Source organism: Dromaius novaehollandiae, chromosome 8 (assembly GCF_036370855.1).
Source record: "Dromaius novaehollandiae isolate bDroNov1 chromosome 8, bDroNov1.hap1, whole genome shotgun sequence".
Lineage (NCBI taxonomy): Eukaryota > Metazoa > Chordata > Aves > Casuariiformes > Dromaiidae > Dromaius > Dromaius novaehollandiae.
Window position 1 is genome coordinate 15215311 of NC_088105.1, and position 13298 is coordinate 15228608.

At 39.1% G+C, this 13298-nt stretch overlaps 2 long non-coding RNA genes across 2 annotated transcripts in view; one reads left to right on the top strand and one right to left on the bottom strand.

Moving 5' to 3' along the window:
- The window catches only part of LOC112987230 (uncharacterized), a 28049-nt gene extending 25950 nt beyond the window's left edge, over positions 1-2099 (bottom strand). The window contains exon 1 of the long non-coding RNA XR_003260231.2: positions 2033-2099. This is a non-coding gene — a long non-coding RNA (uncharacterized LOC112987230). The remainder of the gene's footprint in view (positions 1-2032) is intronic.
- A 5936-nt stretch (positions 2100-8035) lies between these two features.
- On the top strand, positions 8036-12681 carry LOC135329014 (uncharacterized). The gene is made up of 4 exons (XR_010390139.1): positions 8036-10367; positions 10487-10623; positions 10691-10807; positions 11096-12681. It is a non-coding gene; the product is annotated as an uncharacterized LOC135329014 (long non-coding RNA).
- The last annotated feature ends 617 nt before the right edge of the window (positions 12682-13298 follow it).

Here is a 13298-nt window from a genome sequence, read left to right on the forward strand (position 1 = left end):
TGGTTTAATAAGGAGATCCCTAGAGCTTAATTTTGCATGAGTGCGTGCTACAACTCTTAAGCTTATTATTATTTCACATCCTTCTAACAGACTGTCTGAGGAGCGTAGAGCTGTATTTTAATTGTTTTAATGTAAAGGTTTTGGTTAAAAAAAAGAAAGGAGTCACGTAATTCTAAGCCTATCTTCTCAAAATGGGATATAATTGTGTTGATCATCACGCACAGGTAATATGCAGTTCTCCAGGGAGTAATCCATCTTCACAAACAGAAAGGAGCAGAAGCAGTGTATTAATTTACATTTAGATTTCAATAGTGACTAGGTTGTTTTAGAAATTGGTCCTATAATATTATGGATTGTAGTAATTAAACATTCCAACCTGAATCTCTTATAATGGTATCAATTTCCTCCTTTGAAGTTGCTTTCCAATTTTTCTATAGTAGAAATGGTAAAACTGGAGTGAATTATTTTGAGGAACCCTACAATGATTTCTTCATCTTGAACATTGTTTTAAATAAAACTTCTTTTTTTTTGTGTAACTTTCAGAGCTTAAAGTTTTTGGAGTGCATGATTTCCTCCAGTGAAAAATTCATTTACAATATAGAGAAGTAGGGTGTGAGAAGATGCAGAAGCAGGTGTTGTGAATAGCAGTGTTTCACTTCTGGCAAGTCATATGGTAGTAGATCTGTGATTGAAATAGGATGCCAAGTGAGGCCCTTCAAAATAAAAGTGATAACAGTCCTCAAAACTCAAATAACTTTAAGATAGAGTTCTGTCAAGTCACAATTTTATATTATATATTATATTTCTATTTTATACAGCTTTGCATTTGCAGGTCTCAGCTGGAGTCTGCAGAGACAGAAGTACTAGCAAGAACAGATTCAAAACAATTTTCCTAGTATTTCTGAACTGCTTGGAATTTGGAAGAATTGTAAATCTTATAAGAAGGAGTGGTCCCCGGAGGTATGGTCAATTCAGATGAGCTTTGAGTAAGCGTCAAACATTTTGCTGCTCACTGCTTATCTTTGGTTTCAAGCTCTGAAATTTTTGTTCATCTGTGACAGCAAAAAGGGAAAGGAGGCAAGGTGCTATCATGGTCAAAAAGTCACACAACCATCAAAAATGAAGAGGTTTCTCAGTGCTCTTAGATATTTCTTGGTACCTGCACCCTGGAACTAACAACTCACAGTAGAGAGAAGTTTGGTTTGTGTTACTTTAACCAAAACTACTGAAAAATGTGATTTCTTATATACATAAATCTTAGTGAGAGGAAAAGGTAAGATTTTAATTATCTAGAAGTGGAGTCCACTCTGTTTTCTCTCTGGTTTTTGGTAGCTTCTTGTTTTCAAGATGGTAAAACATATTCATTAATAGTTGTGGAGCTGTACTCTTCCACACCTTGCCTCATCTTTTATATATTTGCTTGAACTCTCATGAACTTTAGGTCAACAATCAGACTATGGAGTCATGAAGGCAGTAAATCCCTGTCAGCCAAAACTTCCAATTGTCACTCATTCTGGAGAATATGGCCCTATATCTGGTTGTTTTAGACTTTATAATTTCTATAATTTTTTTTCTAGTACTGTACACTTTTAATATTATAAGGGCTTAGGTCAATTTTCTTTTCAGAAGGTGGTGAAACAAGGATCCAAGGGACATTATAATTTAAGGCACAAGCCTTAAGTCTTTTGAGGTTCTTAAAGGCAATTTTACTCTAATTTTCCAGACATTTTGAAACGTATTTTATACTATTATTTTTTCATTCTATGGAGATTAATTAGATATATTTCACTAACTCTAAATACAATCTATTTGTCCTCAAAAGCAGCCAGAAATATGTAATATATATAAATACATAAATGAAGAAAGCAGCTGTAACAACTGTTACACTGAATATTATTAAGTTTAGTTTCCTTTGTATCAATAAGCATACTACAAAAAAATCCACTCTTTTGTTTGTGCTTGCTGTGGGAGAATAATTTAAATCTCTATCATAAAAGCAAACTGCAGTAATATCATAGCTATTATTACTTACAGTATCAGAGTATAGTGAAGAGTCAGTGTATGAACTACAGTAACTAGCATTAATCCATTCTTCCCTTTAGCCCTGTAAACAAGGAAGAAAACAAAATGTTTAGATGTTAATTTAAAATAACATAGGAACTTTTGGAAGTTGAATTCTTTCATCTGTAGAGATAAACATTTATCAAAGTTCTATAAACCTTTTATTCTCCATATTGTTATTTATACCTTATTATCATGTTAGTCTTCCATCTTCTCTTGAATAAAATAAACAGATTGAAATGCTTAGTCTGACAAGTCTTCAAAGCTTTCAGTGATATTTGTGGTTTCACCCTTCAGATTTTCCCAATATTTTCTTCATTCTGGACAGTGGACACTATTCCAATGACAATAATATTTTAAATAAAGAAATAAAATAATATTTTTATTCCCTGAATATGCAGAAAAAGTTTACATTTAGCACTTTTCACTGCATTGGAATGTTTTGAACTCAGGCTCAGCTGAATAACTCTCATGATTCCCAGGGTTTTTTCTGGTGTTACTTCTTCCCGGTACAGTCACCTATCCTTTAAGAACACAAGTCTGTTTTGTTCATATGTACTAGACTTTACATCTTTCATCATGGCTAAATGTATACTTTTTTGTTTGTGCCCAGTTTACCTAATAAATAAGATTGCTTTTTATTATGATCCTTTCAGTACATTATTTATCAGTCTCAATCTTTATGTATCTGCAAACATGATTAGTAACTACCTTATTTCCTTCCAGCAAAAAAAAAAAAAAAAGATTTGTTAGGTCACTGGTCAGAATATTAGTTTGACTATCATCAAGATCTTAGCTTTAGGGACCTTGTCAAGGGACACATCTAATTAAAATTAGTATTAAAGTCGTCAGGAAGCTGAAGGGAATCCTGACAGCCTAAAGCAAAAGTTTTGCTTGAAGTATTTTTTTTTCTTTTTTAATTTGATTTTCTACAGATTTTCAAATACCATGATAAAACACTGCTGTTTACTTATATGACAATGTTATTGATAAGGAGTGTCATTGAGAAAAGTCTTCTAGCATAACATGAAAGAGAAGGACTGTCAAAGCCTGTGCAGCTACTCACTATTGCAAGTTTATTTCATGACTTGGTCCCCTCAAATTTAAATGATTTATATCCAGTGTTTGTTTTTTCTCTACATGGTTCTCGCAGATGAAATTTGTAGCCACTGGGTGCCATAAGTTGCTTATTCCTCTCTACAAAGCTAGCAAAAGTAGTCCAGACTTAGTGGAACACTTTAAATTAACAGCCTTTGAAAAAAGGGGCTAACAAATCACATGCAGACTTAATAAATTGCAGTCTTAATAACGGACATAACACTAGTTATAAAATATTTTGCAAATTCAATGTTTGTGACTCCTATGTTAAATTACAATAAAATATTAAACAGAATTGTATATTTATTTGAATTACATTTTCTCATTATTTAATACCTATTGAATGGATTTCATCTTATTCCCAATGTTTCATGAAAATGTGATTATAAACACTGCATATTTATAACTTAGTACTTAAAAGATAATTAAGCTTGAGAAAAACCTCTTCTACATAGCAAGAAAGGAACATTAGCAAGTGGTAGGAGGAATATAAAGTATTAGGCAGATGGCTACGTACTAAGATCTAAAGGATCATTATCACTAGTCAGGCTGACCTATATAATTTATATGACAAAATTTCATCTTAATCCTATTATTTGTTTGGTTAGAGAATTTAAGTTAGACACAAAGTCTTCACTGAAAAAGTTCAAATGGTGAAAACCTACTACAGCTGTGGTGCCAGTAGTTATTTTACCTGTGACTGGGTCAGGTCATTGTTTGGGGTTGGTTTGTTTGTTTTTTCTTTTAAGTGCCTTTTTTTGTGAATTCAGATAGCTTCACCTATTAGCAGTTTAAGCTCGTTAAGCTCTTTTTTGGTAGATTAAATAAACTTTACTGAAACTTTACTTTTACTACAGCTCCAGGAGTCCCAACCTTCCACAGCAGCGGAGGTGCTGGAGGGCTCTGTGCCATGTGAAACTACATCATAACACTGTAGAAGAAGGCTGGAAACTGGTTACTTCTCATAGGAGGAGAAAGGCTCGTACTCCTCCTGAAGACTTGCAATTGAGGAACAGGTTTTGTGCCCTGCAGGCTGAGGAGGAGCTGGGCATGGCTTCAAGGGAAGCAACTGAGCCGGCCAACAGACCCTGTGCCTTGTGGGAACGCCCGGAAGAAGCGGCAAGTGATTGCGGTGGGTGAATCCCTGCTGCCGGGGACACAGGCACCCATCTGCTGACCTGACCGCTTGTCTAGAGAGGTTTGTTGTCTGCCAGGGGCTTGAATATGAGATGTCATGGAAAGACTGCCAAGGCTTGTCCGTGCATCGGACTGTTACCTCTGCTGCTCTTCCATGTGGGCACTAATGATCCCAAGGGCAAAGTGGAAATCATCAAACAGGATTTCAGAACTCTGGGGATGGTGGTCAAGGGTCTGGGAGCCCAGGTCTTTTTTCCTCAGTCCTGCCAGTGAGGAGGAAGGATGGGAGGAGGAGTAGATGGATTTTCCAAGTTAACAACTGGCTGCACCACTGGTGTTGGCAACAGGGTTTTGGTTTCTAAGACCATGGGACCCCGTTTGAAGATCAGCAACTGATAGGGAGAGATGGGATCCACCTCACTAAGTAGGGCATGCATGTCTTTGCCAACAGGTTGGCCAGCCTGGTAAGGAGAGCTTTAAACTAGGAAAGATGGGGGAAGAAGAGACTTACAGAGACAGGGTAGTCAGCAAAATGCAGCTCAAGTCGCAAGCCTCCAGCGAGTGCATGCAGCCGGGGAAGTGCGTATGGGACATGACTGTGAAAGATCCTCTTGCATCCCTCCTGGGAAACCTGCATGCTCCATTACTTCTCTGAAATGCCTGTACACTAATGCATGCAGCATTGGGAATAAACAGGAAGAATTAGAGATCTGTGTGCGGTTGCAGGGCCATAATCTCATTGCAATTACAGAGACGTGGGATAGCTCACACGACTGGAATGCTGTCATGGATGGCTATGTGCTTTTTAGGAAAGACAGGCCAGGAAGGTGATGTGGTGGAGTTGCTCTCTATGTGAGAGAGCAACTGGAATGTATCAAGCTCTGCCTAGGGGTGGATGAAGAGTGAGTTGAGAGCTTATAGGTAAGGATTAAAGGGCAGGCTAATGTGGGTGGCACTGTTGTGGGTGTTTATTACAGGCCACCTGATCCAGAAGACGAAGTTGATGAGGCCTTCTACAGACAGCTGGAAGTAGCCTCACAGTCACAGGCCCTGGTTCTTATGGGGGACTTCAACCACCCTGATATCTGCTGGAAAGACAACACAGCTAGGCACTAACAGCCCAGGAGGTTTCTGCAGAGCATTGGTGATAACTTTTTGATACAGGTGGTAGAGGAGCTAATGAGGAGAGGTGTGCTGCTGGACTGTGTACTAACAAAGAAGGACTGGTTGGGGATGCGAAGGTTGGGGGCAGCCTTGTCTGCAGGGACATGAGATGGTGGAGTTCAAGATCCTGCGAGGAGGAAGCAGGGCAATAAGTAGGAATGCAACTATGGACTTCAGGAGAGCAAACTTTGGCCTCTTTGGGGGCCTACTTGGAGGAATCCCATTGGTTAGGGCCCTAAAAGGAAGGGGAGGTCCAAGAGAGCTGGTTAATATTCAAGCATCACTTTCTCCAAGCTCAAGATCGGTGCATCCCTATGAGTAAGAAGTCAAGCAAAGGGGGCAGGAGACCTGCATGAATAAGCAAGGAGCTCCTGGCAAAACTTAAAAAGAAGGAAGTATACAGAACGTGGAAAAAGGGACAGGCCACTCAGGAGGAAGATAGGAACATTGTCAGAATATGCAGGGAGGTGACGAGGAATGCTAAAGCCCATTTGGAATTAAATCTGGCAAAGGATGTCAAGGACAACAAGAAGGGCTTCTTCAAATGCATCAGTAGCAAAAGGAAGACTAGGGAAAATGCGGCCCACGGCTGAATGGGGTGGATGCCCTTGTGACAAAGGATACAGAGAAGGCAGAGTTACTGAATGCCTTCCTTGCTTCGGTCTTTACTGCTAAGGCCAGCCCTCAGGAATCCCAGACCCTGGAGACAAGAGAGTGAGTCTGGAGAAAGGAAGAGTTTCCCTTGGTCGAGGAGGATCGGGTTAGAGATCATTTAGGTAAACTTGACACCACAAATCCTTGGGCCCCGAAGGGATGCTGAGGGAGCTGGCAGATGTTATTGCTAGGCCACTCTCCATCATCTTTAAAAGATCATGGAGAACAGGAGAGGTGCCTGAGGACTGAAAGAAAGCCAGTGTCACTCCAGTCTTCAAAAAGGGCAAGAAGGAGGACCCAGGAAACTATAGGCCTGTCAGCCTCACCTCCAAAGGTGATGGAACAGCTTGTCCTGGATGTCATTTCTAAGCATGTGGAGGAAAAGAAGGTGATTAGGATTAGTCAGCATGGGTTCACCAAGGGGAAATCATGCTTAACCAATCTGATAGCCTTCTATGATGGAATGACTGGCTGGGTAGATGAAGGAAGAGCAGTGGATGTTGTCTACCTTGACTTCAGCAAGGCTTTTGACGCTGTTTCCCGTAACATCCTCATAGGCAAACTCAGGAAGTGTGGGTTGGATGAGTGGACAGTGAGGTGGATTGAGAACTGGCTGAATGGCAGAGCTCAGTGTGTTGTGATCAGTGGCGCAGTCTAGTTGAAGGCCTGTAGCTAGCGGTGTCCCCCAGGCGTCAGTACTGGGTCTAGTCTTGTTCAGCTTATTCATCGATGACCTGAATGAAGGGAGAGAGTGCACCCTCAGCAAGTTTGCTGATGATACAAAACTGGGAGGAGTGGCTAATACACCAGAGGGCTGTGCTGCCATTCAGAGAGACCTGGACAGGCTGGAGAGTTGGGCGGAGAGGAAGCTCATGAAGTTCAACAAAGGCAAGTGCAGGGTCCTGCACCTAGGAAGGAATAACCTCATGCACCAGTCGGGAGTTGACCTGCTGGAGAGCAGCTCTGCGGAGGAGGACCTTGGAGTCCTGGTAGACGGCAAGTTAACCATGAGCCACCAATGTGCCCTTGGGGCCAGGAAGGCCAATGGTATCCTGGGGTGCATTAGGAAGAGAGTTGCCAGCAGGTCAAGGGAGGTGATCTTTCCCCTCTACTCAGCCCTGGTGAGTACATCTGGAGTACTGCGTGTATGGTTTTGGGCTCCCCAGTACAAGAGAGACGTGGAACTACTGGAGAGAGTCCAGCATAGGGCTACAAAGATGATTAGGGGACTGGAGCATCTCTCTTACGAGGAAAGGCTGAGAGACCTGGAGAAGAGAAGACCGAGAAGAGCCTGGAGAAGAGAAGACTGAGAGGGGATCTTATCAATGGATACAAATACCTGAAGGGAGGGTGTCAAGAGTATAGGGCCAGACTATTTTCAGTGATGCCCAGTGACAGGACAAGAGGCAATGGGCATGAACTGAAACACAGGAAGTTCCATCTGAATATGAGGAAAAACTTCTTTACTGTGAGGGTGACAGAACACTGGAACAGATTGCCCAGAGAGATTGTGCAGTCCCCTTCTTTAGAGATATTCAAAACCCGTCTGGATGTGATGCTGTGCAGCATGCTCTAGGTGACCCTGCTTGAGCAGAAGGTTTGGACTAGGTGATCTCCAGAGGTCCCTTCCAACCTCAACCGTTCTGTGATTCTGTGAAATAAATCTCTCTCTCTCTTTCCCTCTCTGTAGCTGCTCTCAGATCTCTCTCTTGTCCTCTGAATGTGGAAATCTGCTTACCCCAGCTCAAATTCCTCAGAACCTGCTTTGCTTAGAGCTTAACTGACCTATGAACATTTGAAAAAACTCGCAAGGCCCTGGTATGAATGGTATCTTGAAGCCCTGTTCTACATGTTCATTCCCTTTCTCATCTAGCTTCATAACTCATAACTTCAGCTGCAGATGAACTGTGATTATGTTGACATGTACAGAGGCAAGTTCACAGCTCTGTGCACTACTAGCACAGTGTTCAAACCAGGATAAATACCTGTAGTAATGAGGGCTAGTTTAGATGTCTTTCCCTTCCGTTCTACTGTGCCATATGGCTATTGTTGGCACAGGAACAGAAATGGCTTCCTATATAATAGAGGTAGGCTGTTGTAGGGAAAACCGCTCAACTCATGTGATTTACATCAAATCAGGATTGGTGTGGTTTATTGATTTATTAATGAAAAGTTATTAACTGGTAATCAGTTAGCCAATCATTCAGGATCCAGTAATAAAACAGATAAGCTACAGTAACATGCACTTACAAAATGTTAATAAAGACATACGAACAGACCTGACCGAGGCAGAGTTGTAATGCCCGTGGGGCAACTTCTGCCAGTGTCCAGCCAGGTTGACTGCTGCTCTGTTACCCTCTTCTCAGTCCATGGTTCCTCACTCTTGTTACAAATTTTCATGTTTCTTTCATGCTTCAGGTGACTCCCAAAGTCTCTTTGGAATTCCTTAGTTACACTTAAATCGGGATGATGGCCATCTTAAGCAAACGTCATCACTGCTAATGTTCTCTTAATGTAATCAGTCTTTGGGCACACAGACTCTCAGATGCTTCTGGCTTTCCATTCACACATTCTTTTTACACTCATGTTTGTACTTTATCAGCCATTGCTATCCAAGCCTAGTTACCAAGGGGAGCTGTGCAGATTTCCGCACAGTATGCTTGTTACTTCGGTGCTACGGCTTGCCTTCTGGGATCTAGGATTCTTGCTTATTGGACTTATGCATCTTTTAAGGCATTTTAATACTCCCCAAACCATCACCACATTTCTGCAGTACCAGGAATATATTAATGTACTCTTTAACTCTATCAACAAGAACAAGACTTTCTATTTTAGTGAGGGCTTTCTATCCAAGGACTAAAATCTCTTGTTTCTACTCAGTCAACAGTCAAGTTCAAAAAGAATGACTATGGCTACGTACTCATTATACTTTTGTCAGCTCCACACATTCAAAAGTTTAGGTAAAGTGTGAAAGCATATTAAATGATACACAAATAATAATAAAGTCCTTTAGGATATTTAGTATGATAAAAGTAAGGCAAGGTTAACTAGGTTCTTTAAAACATACTTTGGAGAGCTTCAAAGCTAAACTCTCAACATTTCTCCAGAACTCTTTTCTGTTTCTATTCCTCCTCTCTTTAGGCAGCCTAGGAGCAGGAACAGTTCCTGGCCAGTTCTCATCTCTCCCACATGTCCAAGTGCTGTCTGGGGAATAGGGAGGGAGACCTAGGAGACTTCCATTAGGATGAGTAAAGAGATCCCATACTTGTCAATGTTTTAGGCAATAAGGAGGAGAGAGTACTGGAAGGCACAGAGGCAGCTGAAATAACCCCTCCCAGTTCCCTAATCCAGATCTTAATTGCTGCTTCTTCAAGACTTAATTTTCTTATATGCCTGAGAAGTCTTGAACAACATTGTTCTCAGCATAGTTTTTCAGCGTAAGAATTTCTAAACTCTTGAGCTGCTGTAACTACTATACAACTATATACCAGTAACTATTAGTACTAGGAACTACTACTACAACTATAATTATTGTAACTATAACATGAAAAATAGCACACGCATCCTGTTATTAGTTAAAGATCTTGTTATGAAAAATGTTGATGCCCATCTCCAAACCTTGAGCTACTTTGTGCTCTGATCATTGAGGTCCCTCCCATTTTGTTGCTAGTAAGAAGTTGCTATAATTTTAGTATTTTTGCTACCATGATCAGCTACTGAAAGACATATTAAATCAGTGGTGTAATTAATTAAAGCCAGTCTTCTCACATACTGTGTAATGCTAACTCCATTTCATGTAGTCAAGCTCAGGTGAGAAATCACAGGGTTAAAGTTTGGAACTGTGGATGGTTTAATTGCTGAGATATAAATCTGCACTCTCCTAAAAGTAATTTCAATTGTAAACTATCTGTAGAATGTCAAGCTCTCAAAGTCGTATGTGACACTACTAAGCCATTTTCAGTAGAGACAGCTGCAGTAGCCCTGTGGGTGTTTGCCTCGAAAAGTTCAGCTGACTCACCATGTGGAAAGTTTAAGGAAATAATAGTAACCGGATGTGACAAAGTGTGACTCCATTCCAGAAAATGACAATGAACCAGGCCACTGGGCTGTAACTCAGAGTTTTCTCTGTATGTGCATGAAGGAGCGGGAAGGAAAAAAAAGCTGACTGAGGAATCAGAAAGCATTAGAAATGTTTCACAGAATTAAACAGAAAAAGGAAGTGTTTGCTAAATCACAGTTGTCTTTCCTGAAAGGTACTAAACATTGCTTTAGGATACAATGCTACTCCCTATTTTCTTCCCTAGTGTATTTATAAGCAAGACTGGCAAACTTTAGGATTGTTCTTAATAATGACTTGTGCTTCCTTATATAGCTCTGGAGGCTCTGCAGTGCTGTAGCATTGATAATGTGGAACTGAACCCTTCCTGTTTTAATCACTGTCTACCTTCTCCTAAATATGTCCTGCCCCTGTGCTTTCTGAAAATTGAAGATATTCACTAAAATACAAAGGTAAATATGTTTTTTCTCTCACTTAAAAAACTACAGAAATTTACACTAAATCATTTCTTTTCCAAAGAATTTACTCTCAGACCTCATTGAGAATGACTCAAAAGGACACTCTTTGGGTTCAGCAGTCTTTCTGCATATAATCAGTTGCAAGATTGGAGGCTTGATTAAATGACAGATGTAACAGGTAAGTGAAGCACTGAGAAAAGATAAAGACAATTGTAATATAAATATTTAATTTTCAGTAAAAACATTTTAAATGTTTCTATTGTGTATTGCTTAGAATGAAGGAGTAAATACTCATTAGTAGCAAATATTTGTCTTGAACTGTGATGTTGTGGTAAGCAATTACTATTAAGTTTTAAATTGTTCTATACCCATGATATTTTTGATTAGGAAACCTCTAAAACTTTCCCAAGAGAGAGAACTGTCATTACCGCTGACATGTAGCTTGTGCTTTTCTTATTCATTGCAGTTCCCTCAGAAGTAATCTGAAGAGATTAGAAAATGCATGCATATATGCTGGGATGAGCTGATTGTCACTTTCATCTTCACTGTATAACCAGAGTTTCAAAAAAACTATTAAATTTTGTGGGATGGGATGCTTGCTTTGTCTCTGAAACAACTCATTTTAACCTGAGAAGACAGAATGATTTTTACGAACTCCCTAAAAACTGTCATATTAAACTCTCCAGAATTTGGCAAGTCTATGCAATTTTTTTCTTTTCACTAGAAAACTATGTCTGCCTATGTCTGTTCTTTCTGCTGTAAATTTTGAGCTGCCATTTCTTATTTGCCTTTCATTATGGATGTTACAAAATTGCTCACTAAAAACATTTCAGAAATTTTTGCGTAATAAAAATTCTAACTAGTATAATCAGATAATACTGTCAGGAGTGTGGAAAACGCAATTTTTTTTTTTTTTTTGCCCTCTCCTATCTGCCATTCTAAAGTGCAGTGAGTTGTTGACCTTTACTACTTCAAAAGACAAATTCTGTTTTATTATGTACCTTGTACCTTGGTATCTTGTTGACTATAGTGTATTATGAATCTTATTGGGTAACAGTCTGGCTTCCTACCAAGAACAAGCTATACCTTACTATAGTTCATTGAAATGTCTGACTGCTGTGGAATAGGGGAAATGTCTCTTGACAGATGTCCTGACAAAGCAATAATGAAAAGGTCATACCACATTTCATGCAGTATTTGTCTTGTTTTTGTAGTGGCTATGTACCAAAAATGAGACCCGATTACATCTAATTAGAAACACCAAGTTCTGAAATAGAAGTTAAGATGCTATTAAACACTTGGATCAAAATTATATTTCAAAATTCTAAAACCATTAAACGGTATCTCATCAGCATTACTATTCAGATCTAATCTTAAAACTTTTTAGCTTTTCTAAAGATCAAGGTCACAGAGCTAAGCAGCTCTTGTTTTATGGGGCCTTCGGGCCATTTTGAACTATTATTGCTTCAAGAATTGTTGATTATGATTGAATACTGAAACAAAAGCATTTCATAATCATTCTGAGCAAGTCTTCCCTGGCAAAATTATCAGCATATGGAATAAGCAACACCCAAAATTCAGTGATAATTATGAAAACACTTGCTTATCTATTTTTTTATCTCCTTTTGACAAACCATAAATGATTAAAGACTAAGTCTAAAAATATTGCATGACATTTGAGTAAGTATACCAATTATGTTTCTTTTATTATAATGTTCTCATTCTAAAAAGTACAGTAAAAATAATGGATGATGCTAACAAAAGCCTGGTTTTTGTGTTAACATACAATAGTAAATTAGATGACTTTGGAACAGACTATTTTGAAAGGCCACAAAAGTCTACAGAAATCTTTCAGCTGATTTGATGAGGGTTTTTTAGACTGATAGACTGTTAATTACATGGGTAACAGTGTTGTCTTATGGCATGGTAAAATAAGGTGCTGTCATTGTATGTGTGTTTTTAAACTGCTTAAAAACTGATGTATTTTGCTCGATGTCAGATCTTTTCCACATAAGAAATGCCAACAATAAACTGTGCTACATACTTTAAAAATGTTTAGTTTAGAAAATGTTGTCCTAAATCAAACAGGAATTACAAGTAACTAATATTGTTTCCATAACATTTTCTTCTAAATGGGAAACATATGGATTCTGACTAGTGCATATGGAGAAATCCTACACAGAATAAACCTTATTTCCCATCTGCATTTTGTAACAAGAAGAGATTAGTCAGAGTACAGTACACTGTATTTTGTAAGCCTTAATTTCAGTTGCAAAAAATGTCTAAAAATAACTCCAGTAATTGTTCAACTAAACACAATTTTCTTTCCCTCTGTTTTGTCTTCTAGTGATTAATGTGTGATATACATGAGTTGATGACTCTAACAAAACTACTTCCTCAGCTCAGCTGGCTTTTTTTTAAAAAAAGAATCCAAACAAAATACCGAGGCTACAGGAACAAAACAGCCTTTCAGCCATGACTCTGTGCTCTAAGGTTAGCTATCAGAGCCAATACCCCTCATACAAATCACAGCCTGTACGTTCTTTATCCTCGTGGTAGCACTTACACCATACCCACTTAGATCTAGTGGGAAAAGTGATCATTACTGAGAAAGGATTCCCCTAATATCACAGAGGACATAGCACCAGGACTGATGAATTTGACTTTCA